At 42.0% G+C, this 12,459-nt stretch overlaps 1 long non-coding RNA gene across 1 annotated transcript in view; it reads right to left on the bottom strand.

Moving 5' to 3' along the window:
- Positions 1 to 9,730: 9,730 nt before the first annotated feature.
- Positions 9,731 to 12,459, bottom strand: part of LOC121144489 — a 47,665-nt gene continuing 44,936 nt past the window's right edge. The window contains exons 2-3 of the long non-coding RNA XR_005881855.1: positions 11,955 to 12,167; positions 9,731 to 11,063 (exon numbers count right to left, since the gene is read on the bottom strand). This is a non-coding gene — a long non-coding RNA (uncharacterized LOC121144489). The remainder of the gene's footprint in view (positions 11,064 to 11,954; positions 12,168 to 12,459) is intronic.

Genomic DNA, 12,459 nt, shown 5'->3' with positions numbered 1-12,459 from the left:
AGCATTTACTTTCTGTCTCACTTCCAACACTGTGTCACATGCAACTGAGTGGCTGTTGACCCCAGAAATGGATGGGTGACCTCAGACTCTAAACCACATCCATTTGTCAGGGGTCATGGTACAGCAATCTGAGCAGTGAATTGCAGACTTCTCTGTGGGGTAAAGAGCTAATTACCTCCACACTCATATCTGAAGCTTTGGATCTCACTGCAGAATTTTTCCAGGCAGAAATCTTTAGCTGTCCAAGAACTGCCCCATCAACTACCACAAGCCATAGAAGAAAGAGATGCCCAAGGAGAAAAATGGAGAGGTCCCCAACCAGGCCACCAAAATGTTGTCCCAGGATGATGAGCCCAAGACATGGAAGTGGAAGCATTTGCTAAACCAGACATCTACATCACCCCACCCAAGAGTCAGGACTCTCTCAAAGAGGGAGAGGAAAAGATGTAACAGAACATTGTTTTCCCTCCATGATATGGCTGTCAACTGTTGACCTCTCAACGGCTCTGAGTACTTGCATGATCCCTGAACAAGAGCAGAATTGTCACCCTTCCCTTCATGGAGGGAGAGGGGCTCATGAGGCTCCAGGGGCCCTGGGATCTCTCTGCAGTGAATGGTGCTGGAGGGAGAGACATTGTGTTCAGTGGTGTGTTCACTAGTGAGGAGCCCAGGTTCTTATAAATAGCCACTCGCTTCTTACTTCTTTAATGACCACAGATGGAATCATTGGGTCAACACAATTGGGACAAAAAACTCACATAAAAGGAGAGCAGGAGTATTTAAAAAGAGGAAACAACCTGGAGTGGGAAGGAGACATGGGAGGTAACAGAAGAGTTGGTATGACAAAAATATTTTATAAAATAAATAAAACAGTATAGTGTAACCAATTATGTGTAATTAATGTGCTAACATGCTGTTGAAAGATTGGTTTTTACTTTTAATGTTTATGAGTAGTTTGCCTGTGTATGGATGTGTGTGGCATGTTTACCTGGTGCTTGCAAAGGCATCAAATCTCCTGGAACTGGAGATGCATTTGGTTATGAGTACTGGGAACTGAACCCAGGTCCTCTGCAAAAGCAGTAAGTGCTCTTAACTACTGAGCAATCTCGCCAGGCCTCTAATAAATTTCATAAAAAGAATATAAATGTGAGGAGTGGATGGGGAGTGGGGTGGGGACATGGTAGGTGGAATGAGAGGATGGGAGGGAGAGGGAACTGGGATTGGTATGTAAAATAAGATTTTTTAACTTAAATAAAAATTAATATTAAAAAGAATATAAACACTTGAATATTATTAAACATAGAGCAGGTTTTATAGTGAATTTCACAATACAATTAAATGTTCAAGAATCAGAAAGGGCAGGCCCCAACCTCCACGGATACCAGCTTCAGGTTAGCTTGGGTCTCCTGGGGGGGTAGGGGACACTCCCCATCCCGTGCCTAATACCCATCCCTTCGATCTTCTGGAAGCTGCTCCTGGCATCCAGAAGACACACACACAGGAAAGACATCAGCCCTTCCAATCCCCAACCTCCGGCGACCCCACCTTCAGCTTCAGCTTCAGTGTCAGCATCCCCAGCTTCAGCTTCAGGAAGGAAGGAGGCCGGTGGAGACAGAAAGACCCCACCTGCACCCACTGGAAGAAGAGATGGGAAGGAGACAAAAGAAGAGCTCACTCAGCAGTAGAAAGACCAACATGACTCCACCATAATCTAGAGAACCAACGCCAGCAAGACCTGAAAAGCACTACATAGACGAAGCAGAGGAGACAGACCTTAAAAATTATTTTATGATGATGATAGAGACCCTCAAACAGGAAACAAGGAAATCCCTTAAAGAAATAGAAGAAAAAAAAACAAAAAAATCCATGAAATGGGGGAGGGGGAATTCAAGAATTATACAAATCTTTCAAAGAATCTATAGAGTACCAAGAGAAAACAACCAAACAAATGAAGGAAACAACTCAAACAGTTGAAGTCTTGAAAGCTGAAATAGAACCAATAGAGCAAACACAGAACAAGGGGATGCTGGAAATAGAAAAGCTGGGTAAACGCTCATGAACTACAGATGCAAGTATCACCAATAGAATACAAGATAGAAGAGAGAATCTCAGGTTTTGAAGACTCATTAGAAGATATACAGTCGTCAACCAAACAAAGTCTCAAAACCAACAAACCCCTAACACAAATTATCCAGGAAATATGGGACACCGTGAAGAAGCCAAACGTGAGAATAATAGGTATAGAAGAAGGCAAAGAAATAACAGCTCAAAGGTACAGAAAACATATTCAACAAAATCATAGAAGAAAACTTCCCTAACCTAAAGAAGGGTATGCCTATGAAAATACAAGAACACCAAATAGGCTGGACCAGAAAAAGAAGTCACCTCGCCATATAATAATCAAAACTTCAAACCTACAGAATACAGAGAAAATATTAAGAGCAGCTAAAGAAAAAGGCCAAGTAACATATAAAGGCAGACCTATCCGAATTACACCCGACTTCTCAATGGAAACTATGAAAGCCAGAAGATCCTTGACAGATGTCCTACAAAGGCTAAGGGAACAAGGATGCCAGCCCAGACTACTATATCCAGGAAAGCTTTCACTTACCATAGATGGAGAAAACAAAATATTCCATGACAAAGCCAGATTTAAACAATGTATATCCATGAATCCAGCTCTACAGATAATGCTAGAAGGAAAACCTAGACCCCACGAAGATAACCACTCACAAATACAAATCGCACATAAAATCTCACACACTAGTAGTAGGAGACTTCAACACTCTGCCCTACCGCTAGACAGGACCTCCAGACAGAAACGTAACAAAGAAACAAAAGAACTAATAGAAGTTATGACCCAACTGGTTTAAACAGACATCTATATAACATTCCACGCAAACACAAAGGGATATAACTTCTTCTTGGTGCCACATGGAACCTTCCCTAAAATTGACCACATAATAGGGAACATAGGCAATCTCCACAGATACAAAAAAATTGAAATAACCCCCTGTATCTTATCAGACCAACATGCATTAAAATTAGAATTAAATTCAACAATAATACAAATCGCAGAAACCCTACAAACTCATGGAAATTGAACAATGCACAATTGCACCACCCCTGGGTAAAGGAAGAAATAAAAAAGAAATTAAAGACTTCCTGGAATTCAATGAGAATGAAGACATAACATACCCAAACTTGTGGGACACTCTAAAAGCAGTGCTGAGAGGAAAGTTCATAGTGCCCACGAAGTGCCCACATGAAGAAACTGGAGAACAGTCACACTAGAAAATTAATAGCACAGCTGAATGTTCTAGAACAAAAAGAAGCAAACTCACCCAGGAGGAGCAGACACCAGGAAATAATCAAATTGAGGGCTGAAATCAATCAAGTAGAAACCAGGAAAACATTGAGAAGAATCAATGAAACAAAGAATTGGTTCTTTGAGGAAATCAACAAAATAGACAAACTTCTGTCCAAACTAGCCAAAAGACAGAGAGAGAGCATGCCAATTAACAAAATCAGAAATGAAAAGGGGGACATAACAACGGACACTGAGGAAATCCAGAGAATCATCAGGGCATACTTTGAAAATCTGTACTCCACAAAATTCAAAAATTTAAAGGAATTGGCCAATTTCCTGGATAGATATCACTTGCCAAAACTAAATCAAGAACAGATAAACAATCTAAACAGACCTATAACCCTTAATGAAATAGAAGCAGTCATCAAAAGTCTCCCAAACAAAAAAAAAAAGCCCAGGCCCAGATGGCCTCAATGCAGAATTCTACTAGAGATTCAAAGAAGAGCTAATTCCAATACTCCTCAAAGTATTCCACACAATAGAAGCAGGAGGCTCACTGCCAAACTCTTTTTATGAGTCTACAATTACCTTGGTACCCAAGCCACACAAAAACACAACTAAGAAAGAGAACTATAGACGAATTTCCCTTATGAACATCGATGCAAAAATACGCAATAAGATACTGGCAAATCGGATCCAAGAACACATCAGAAAAATCATCCACCATGATCAAGTAGTCTTCATCCCAGGAATGCACGGATGGTTCAACATTAGAAAATCTATCAAGGTAATCCACTATATAAACAAACTGCGAAAGAAAAACCACATGAACATCTCACTAGATTCTGAAAAAGCCTTTGACAAAATCCAGCACTCCTTCATGATAAAGGTCCTAGAGAGATCAGGGATAATAGGAACATACCTGAACATAAGAAAAGCAATATACAATACACCAACAGCTAACATCAAACTAAATGGAGAGAAACTCAACGTAATTCCTCTAAAATCAGGAACGAGACAAGGCTCTCCATATCTCTTCAATATTGTACTTGAAGTTTTAGCTACAGCAATAATACAACAAAAGGAGATCAAGGGGATACAAATAGGAAAAGAAGAAGTCAAGCTTTCACCATTTGCAGATGATATGATAGTTTACATAAGTGACCCGAAAAACTCCGCAAGGGAACTCCTAGAGCTGATAAACACCTTCAGCAAAGTGACAGGATACAAGGTTAATGCAAAAAAAAATACCAGTGGCCCTATTATATACAGATGATATAGTGGCTGAGAAAGAAATCAGAGAAACATCATCCTTTACAATAGCCATAAGCAGCATCAAATATCTGGGGATAATGTTAACCAAGGAAGTGAACGACCTGTATATCAAGAACTTTTGAGTCTTTAAAGAAAGAAATCAAAGAGGATACCAGAAAATGGAAAGATCTTCCATGCTCTTGGATTGGTAGGATCAGCATAATAAAAATGGCAATCTTGCCAAAAGCAGTCTACAGATTCAATGCAATCCCTATCAAAATTCCGGCACAATTCTTCACAGACCTTGAAAGAGCAATAATCAACTTTATATGGAAAAACGAAAGACCCAGGATAGCCAAAACAAACCTCTACAATGAGGAAACATCAGGAGGCATCACAATACCTGACTTCAAGCTCTATTATAGAGCTATAGTCCTGAAAACACCTTGGTATTGGCACAAAAATAAGACACGTAGACCAATGGAACCAAATTGAAAACCCTGATTTTAACCCACGCACCTATGAACACTTGATTTTTGACAAAGAAGCTAAAACTATACAATGGAAAAAAGAAAGCATCTTCAACAAATGGTGCTGGCATAACTGGGTATTGGTATGCAGAAGACTGCAGATAGATCAATGTTTATCGCCTTGTACAAAACTGAAGGCAAAATGGATCAAAGATCTCCACATAAATCCAACCAACCACACTGAAACTCTTAGAAGAGAAAGTGGGAGATACTCTTCAACGAGTTGGTACAGGAGACCACTTCCTGAACATAACACCAGTGGCACAGACACTGAGATCAACAATTAACAAATGGGCCCTCCAGAAACTAAAAAGCTTCTGTAAGACAAAGGACACAGTCAACAAGACAAAAAGGCAGTCCACAGAATGGGAAAAGATATTCACTAACCCCACATCTGACAGGGGACTAATCTCCAAAATTTACAAAGAACTCAAGAAACAAGTCTCCAAAACACCAAAGGATCCATTTAAAAGGTGGGGTACAGAACTAAATAGAGAATTCTCAATAGAGGAGTCTAAAATGGCTGAGAGACACTTAAGAAAGTGCTCAACATCCTTAACCATCAGGGAAATGCAAATCAAAACAACTTTGAGATACTATCTTACTCCTGTCAGAATTGCTAAAATCAAAAACACCAAAGACAATTCATGCTGGAAAGGGTGTGGAGAGAGGGGAACACTCCTCCACTGCTGGTGGGAGTGCCAACTTGTACAGGCACTTTGGAAATCAGTATGGAGATTCCTCAGGAAAATGGGAATCAATCTACCACAAGACCCAGCAATTCCACTCTTAGGCATATATCCAAAAGAGGCAAATTCATACAACAAGGGCATCTGCTCAATTATGTTCATAGCAGCATTATTTGGAATAGCCAGAACCTGGAAGCAACCTAGATGCCCCTCAACTGAAGAGTGGATAGAGAAAAGGGGGTACATTTACACAATGGAGTATTACTCAGCAGAAAAAAAACAATGGAATCTTGAAATTCGCAGGTAAATGAATGGTACTAGAAGAAACCATCCTGAGTGAGGTAACCCAGTCACAAAAAGACAAACATGGTAGGTACTCACTCATATATGGATTTTAGACATGGATCACGATAGTGCCAGTCTGCACTTCCACTGGCAGAGAGTCTGGGAAACAGGAACGAACCTAAGATATATGCATGGTACCCCACAGAAGAGTAATGAGGCAAGATCCTCTGAACAGATGGGGAACACGGCAAGAGGTGGGGGGGAGTGGGAGCTGGGAGGAAGAGAGGGGGAGAAGAGGAAGAGAGAGCAGGTCATGGGGGAACAGGAAGGTTGAGTGGGGTGTAGAATAGGGGGAAGAGGGAATCATAGTTTAGAAGACAGATCAGGCACCAGTGTGACCTCTAGTGATCTAAAGGGATGACACCAACTGGCAAGCTAAGCAATAGTGGAGAGACCACCTCGAATGTCCATTCCTGATAATGAACTTGATGTCCATAACCATCCGGGAGCCTTCATCCAGTGACTGATGGAAGCAGAGGCAAACACACAATCACTGAACTGAACCCAAGGAACCCAGTGACAGAGAGAGAGGAGTGATGAGCAAATTGGCAAAGAATGGGCTGGCAAAACCAGCAGAGACAGCTGATCTGAACAGGGGAGAGCTCTTGGACCCCAGACTGATAGCTGGGAGGCCAGCATGGGACTGATCCAGAACCCCTGAGTGTGAGAGTCAGTGAGGAGGCCTGGGCAAACTATGGGGCCCTGAGCAATGGATCAGTGTTTGTCCCTGGAATACAAACAGACATGGTATGTCCATAACACAAAGAGGGATGCTCTCTCAGCATGGACTCTTAGGGGAGTGCCTGGACCCTGCCCTGAGTGAAATGACAGACTCTAGATATCCCCTATGAGGAAGGAAATGTCAGTAGGGTGGGAGGCTGGGGGGGATGGTCGGGGGGTGCGGGAGGAGGGGAGGGAGAGGGAACTGGGATTGACATGTGAAACAAGCTCTCTTTAAAAAGAGATTGGTTGTGATCATTAACCAATTATAAACAATCCCATTTACATGAAAACAAAGATTTATAAACAAGATGGGAATTAGGACGTCTCTCATTCCAAACTGCTTTGTGCTGGAAGGGGGCGCTGTTCATACCATGGGGATCATTATGAAACTCAGAAACCTGTGTAAGTCCTTATTTTCATGGTCTGTAAAGCTCCATCATCTTAGCTGTCTCAATTGTTGGAACACCTGGCCCACTGCTTCCGGGGGTCTTGGTTCATCAAACCACAGAAGCCTGGAAGGAATCCTCAGCTTTTCATTTTCTGTAGAAACATAGACAAAAACTCCTTTCCAAAGTCACATATCCTTATACTTAAATTTTGAAGTCAAGGCATTTTTAAAAGGTATAAGTTGGTATAAGTTGGATTAACTCAGCAGCATTTATAATCAAGTGTACTTTAGCAGTTGTTCCTTCCTGAGCAATCAAAAACTGAAAAACACAATAGCATACACTATCCAGACTTTCTGTGTATTTTCCATCTTTACATGGCTTATTTATTTATCTATATTAATACTGTATTTCATTTACTTTTATTTCTTTATTTATTTCTCTGAGACAGGGTTTCTCTTTTGAAATCTGCCAGCCTCTGCCTCTGCAACAATCCTACGGTCATGCAGTACCTACCTAACACAGCCGGCTTCTCTACTTATTTACCACTTTGCCGTTTCTTTTTCTCTCTCAATCTTATGTATATTTTTAAACACACTGTAAACCTTTAGAGGTTTTTCTTCATCCAAGTCTGACTTTACTGGATATCTTCATGTTTTTCTGGCCACGTGTCTTGTCTGTTAAAACCGCAGCTGTTTAAACTGCAGTTTTTCCAAGATGGCGGGCATAAGCGTGATTCCAGCTTACAGCCTCAGTCCATGCTGACATCTAGCAAAAGCTGCCGGCCTAGAGATGTGGTCACTGCCACTTCCAGCTGCATGTACACACCTTTCAATCATTAGCAGAGCCTCTTAAAAGAACCTTGTTTTTGTTTTGTTTTTTTATGCCGAGTCAGGAAGACTCCCTTAAGCAAGCCGCATGAGTCTTTGCTTGTCGCTAGCAAAACAGAGCCCACCTGACAAAATGCTGCTACCAAAAATCTGTGCTTCTCTCCATTCTTCTGTTTCTAAAACTCCTTTAAAGCTTTTGTCATTCTACGTGGAAATTTATGATCCCACTCCTGATCCCCAATATGTAAAGGGAAGCCTTCCAGCCAGCCTGGTTCCAGAGTCGCATCAGTCCCAAATAAACACACAGGAGGCTATATTAATTATGAAGCTGTTGGCCTTGCTTGTTTCTTACTGGTTAGCTCTGACTTGAGAATTTACCCCATAATTGTTAATCGAAGTATTTCTGTTACCGGAGAAATTCTGGGCTTCCTACCCCGTGGCGGTTACATCTCGACTCCCTGTGTTTCTCCTACCCAGAATCCTCCTCAACTCCTAGTCCTACCTATCTTGCTTCCCTATTGGCCAACATTGCTTTATTGACATATACACAGGACTTCCACCATCACCTTCCCAGGGTGACCCATGAGTCTCTCTCAGGGTCCTCCTTGTTACCTAGCTTCTCTTGAGCTGTGGATTGTTTTCTGGTTATCCTTTGTTTTACATCTAATATCCACTTATGAGAAAATACACACTGTGTTTGTCTTTCTGAGTCCGGGTTACCTCACGCAGGATGGCTTTTTCTAGATTCATCCTTTTGCATGCAAATTTCATGAAGCCATCATTTTTACAGAGGAGTAATACTCTATAAATGTACCACATTTACATTATTGATTCTTCGGATATGGGACATCTTGGTTGTTTCCAGGTTCTGGCTATTATTGGGGAAATGTCCAAGAGAGGTATCGCTGGGTTTAGGTGTTCATAGGTGTGTAGATTAATGTCAGGGTCTTCAATACTATTTCATTGATCAACCTGTCTGTTTTTATGCCAAGACCAAGCTGTTTTTATTACTATAGCCCTTTAGTAGAGTTGGAAGTCAGGGATGGTGATGCCTCTAAAAGTTCCTTTAGTGTACAAGATAGTTTTAGCTATTCTGGGTTTTTTGTTTTCCATATGAAGCTCAGTATTGTTCTTTCAAAGACTGTGAATAATTGTGTTGGGATTTTGATGGGGATTGTATTGAATCTGTAGGTTACATTTGACAGGATTGTCATTTTATTATGTTGATTCTACCTATTCAAGAGCATGAGAGATCTTTCCATTTTCTGGTATATTCTTTAATTTCTTTCTTTAAAGACTTGAAGTTCTTGTCATGCAGGTATTTCATTTGTTTGATTAGGGTTACCCCCAAGATATTATGTTGTTTGTGGCTATTGTAAAGAATGATGATTCTCTAATGTCTTTCCCAGTGCAATTATTATCTATATATAAGAGGGCTACTGATTGTTTTTAGTTAATCTTGTATCCTGCCACCTTATTGAAGGTGTTTATCAGCTATAGGAGTTCCTGGGCAGAGTTTTGGGTATCACTTATGTATACTATCATATCATCTGTGAATAGTAATAGTTTGACTCCTTCCTTTCCAATTTGTATCCCCTTTACCTAATTTTACAGTCTTATTGCTCTAGCTAGAACTTTGAGTACTATATTGAATAAATATGGAGAGAGTGGACACATTGTTTTAATGACTGTGGTTATAATGGCCAGGTATGCCATCATTGGAAACAAAGTACTATTTAAACTTGGTGAGGGGGATTCAAAGTTCCTTCTAACAAAGATGCCAGATAATACAGCAATATTGAATGAAAGTGATAAATGTAAGGTATGTTCTAGGTACTTTTATGTCAGCCCGATATAAGCTAAATCCTCTGAGAGGAGGGAACCTCAATTTAAAAAATACTTCCATAAAATCAGGCAAGCTTGTAGGTCATGGTCTTAATGACTGATGGATGGAAGAGGACTCCACCCATGCTGGTGGTGCTTTTCTATGAGAAAGCAGGCTGAATGAGCCATGAGGAACAGTCCAGTGACCAGCACCCACCATGGCCTCTGCATCAACCCGGCTCCAGGTTCCTTCCCTGTTAGAGCCATGTCCTGCTTTCCTTCAGTGATAAACAATGACTTGGAAGTCGAGGCCAAATTAACTCTTTCCTCCCCAAGTTCCTTTCGTCATGATGTTTCCTCACAACAATAGTTGCCCTACCTGAGGCAAGGTGACACCAGCATAGTGTGGCAGAGTTGTGACAGACCTGGTCATGGTTTGTGGGTAGAATTGTAGAAGGACTTTGGAATTGTAGACTAGAAGAATCATCTCATGTTGAGAGTTCACTGGAGCATTCTTTAGGAGCGTGGAAGAAAACCGTGTGGAAGAGTAGGACAGCAGATGCTACTGTGCCAATGAACTGAGTCAAAGGGTCTGATTAGCTGGGGCTGAGGAATCACCTGTGATTAACAAGGTACCAGAACCACTAAAGTGAGACTTTGCTTTGCTGGGGACTCCATGCTGCTCAGCTGGAGCTGAGAAATTAGCAGTGATTACGAAGAGACCAGCATCTTTAGGCGAGGTCTTCTGGAAAGTATTTCCTGAGAGTCAGCATCAAGGCTGTGTTCCAGACATGGCCAAGTTTGTATCCTGGCTGAAAGCCGAACTAAATTTGAAGGTGTGAAGGGGACACGGAGAGCAGCTGAGGCTTGGCAATGTGTGCCAGAGTCAGAGTCCATGCAAACAGCCCAGAATAGGCTACTAGTGAAAGTGGAGCTGCAGCAGAAGACCCAGCATTTTGCAGACGCCAGTGTCATGGGACGACAACCAAGAGCAGCAGTGGCAGTGAATGGTCCAGCCAGTTGATAGAAGACAAGCTGTGTGTCAGATCATGGAGTGGAGAAGCTGTCGGTGTGCAGCATATAGTTCAATCATGGATCCTGTGTCCAGGTTCTCCTGGGGACTCCAAAACTGGGCCCCTTCTCAATCAAGACTTTCTAGTGCAGCCAGCCTCCTAAAGACCATATTAAAAACAGAGTCTAAGGAACTGCAGAATGTAAGAGCTTCAGGAAAAGGGAAGTGTCATGAAAGTCCCAGCTGAGTAACTGGAGACATGAAAACTGATGTCATCCCCAAAGAAGAGCAGAGATGTAAGCTGCCCTAGTTAGTGTTCCATTGCCACTCTTGTGAAGGAGAGCATTTGATTAGGGCTGGCTTACAGTCTCGGGGGTTTAGTTCATTGTTGTCATAGCAGGGAGTATGACAGCACACAGCAGACATGATGCTGCAGAAGAGGCTGAGAGTTCTCCATCGGGATCCTCGGGCACAGGAAGAGAGGGAAACATGGGACCCCCGTGTCTTCATCCAACAAGGCCACACCTATCCCAACAAGAATACCTCCAAATTCTTCTCAGTAATGCCACTCCCTGATGAGTTAGCACTCAAATATGTGAGCCTATGATGGTCTGTCTTCAAACCACCACATAAGCTCACTGCCTCAGTTTCCCTCCTGTGCTCTGCACCTCTGCTCCAGACTGGGGCCTGACATCAGGGTTGTCTTTGTAATGTTCCTCCTTTCCTACATTTCTTCAAAGCATCTTTTACAAATCCAGCATCCACACACAAAGGATGACAACAGCTGTGCAGACAAAGTCTCTCACACTATTCCACTCTGTCTGCTGATATCAAAGCCAAGACATGATCCCACAAGCTTATTGTGTCTTAGGATAACTGCTGTTGTACCAAAGGCTTTACCTGGGCAGATGCGTGCACACACACACACACTCACTCACCTCATCATCAGAACCTAACACAGACCAAAGCACAAGCGCAGGAAGGTCCAACTTGGGGAACCACTGGGTTTTCTGTGGGGTTACTAACAGGAGTGGGGAGAGGAATCACTTACAGGAGCTGGGATGAATTCACAGCAGGTTCATCACTGCAGAGCTCACCTCACTGAAGAGCATAGCTGAATCTGCACAGCTTGCAGGCCTCGGACAGATCTGGAATCTTATATGAGCTAGACTGGTCATTGTTGTCTCCTTCTACAGCCTGGTTTGTCCTCTAAAACTTCTTGGTTTCACTTTCTCAACCACGGGAAGTTTCTTATTTCCTGGGTCTAAGGAAGAAAGGTGTGGTCATCCTACATAAAATTAGAAGTCATAAAGTGTCAAGATGCATAAATATGGAAAACTTTAAAAGGCCAGCTTCCAAAATTTTCACTCAGGGTTCAAAATAGGAACTACAAATAAGGGAGGGAACTATTATCTGAGGGAAAAAGAAACTGACTCACACACAATTGCTTCTCTGCATGTTCTTAATTCTTCTCTCTTTGTCTCCTGCTGATCTGTTTCTCTGTCTAACTATCTCTGCACCTCTTTGTCTCTCCGATTCTTGTCGTTTTTCTCTCT

This window comes from Mesocricetus auratus, unplaced genomic scaffold, assembly GCF_017639785.1.
Source record: "Mesocricetus auratus isolate SY011 unplaced genomic scaffold, BCM_Maur_2.0 Super-Scaffold_100018, whole genome shotgun sequence".
In the NCBI taxonomy this organism is placed as follows: Eukaryota; Metazoa; Chordata; class Mammalia; order Rodentia; family Cricetidae; genus Mesocricetus; species Mesocricetus auratus.
Note: the sequence above shows the minus strand (reverse complement) of the source record. Positions and strands in the feature narration are given on the sequence as shown.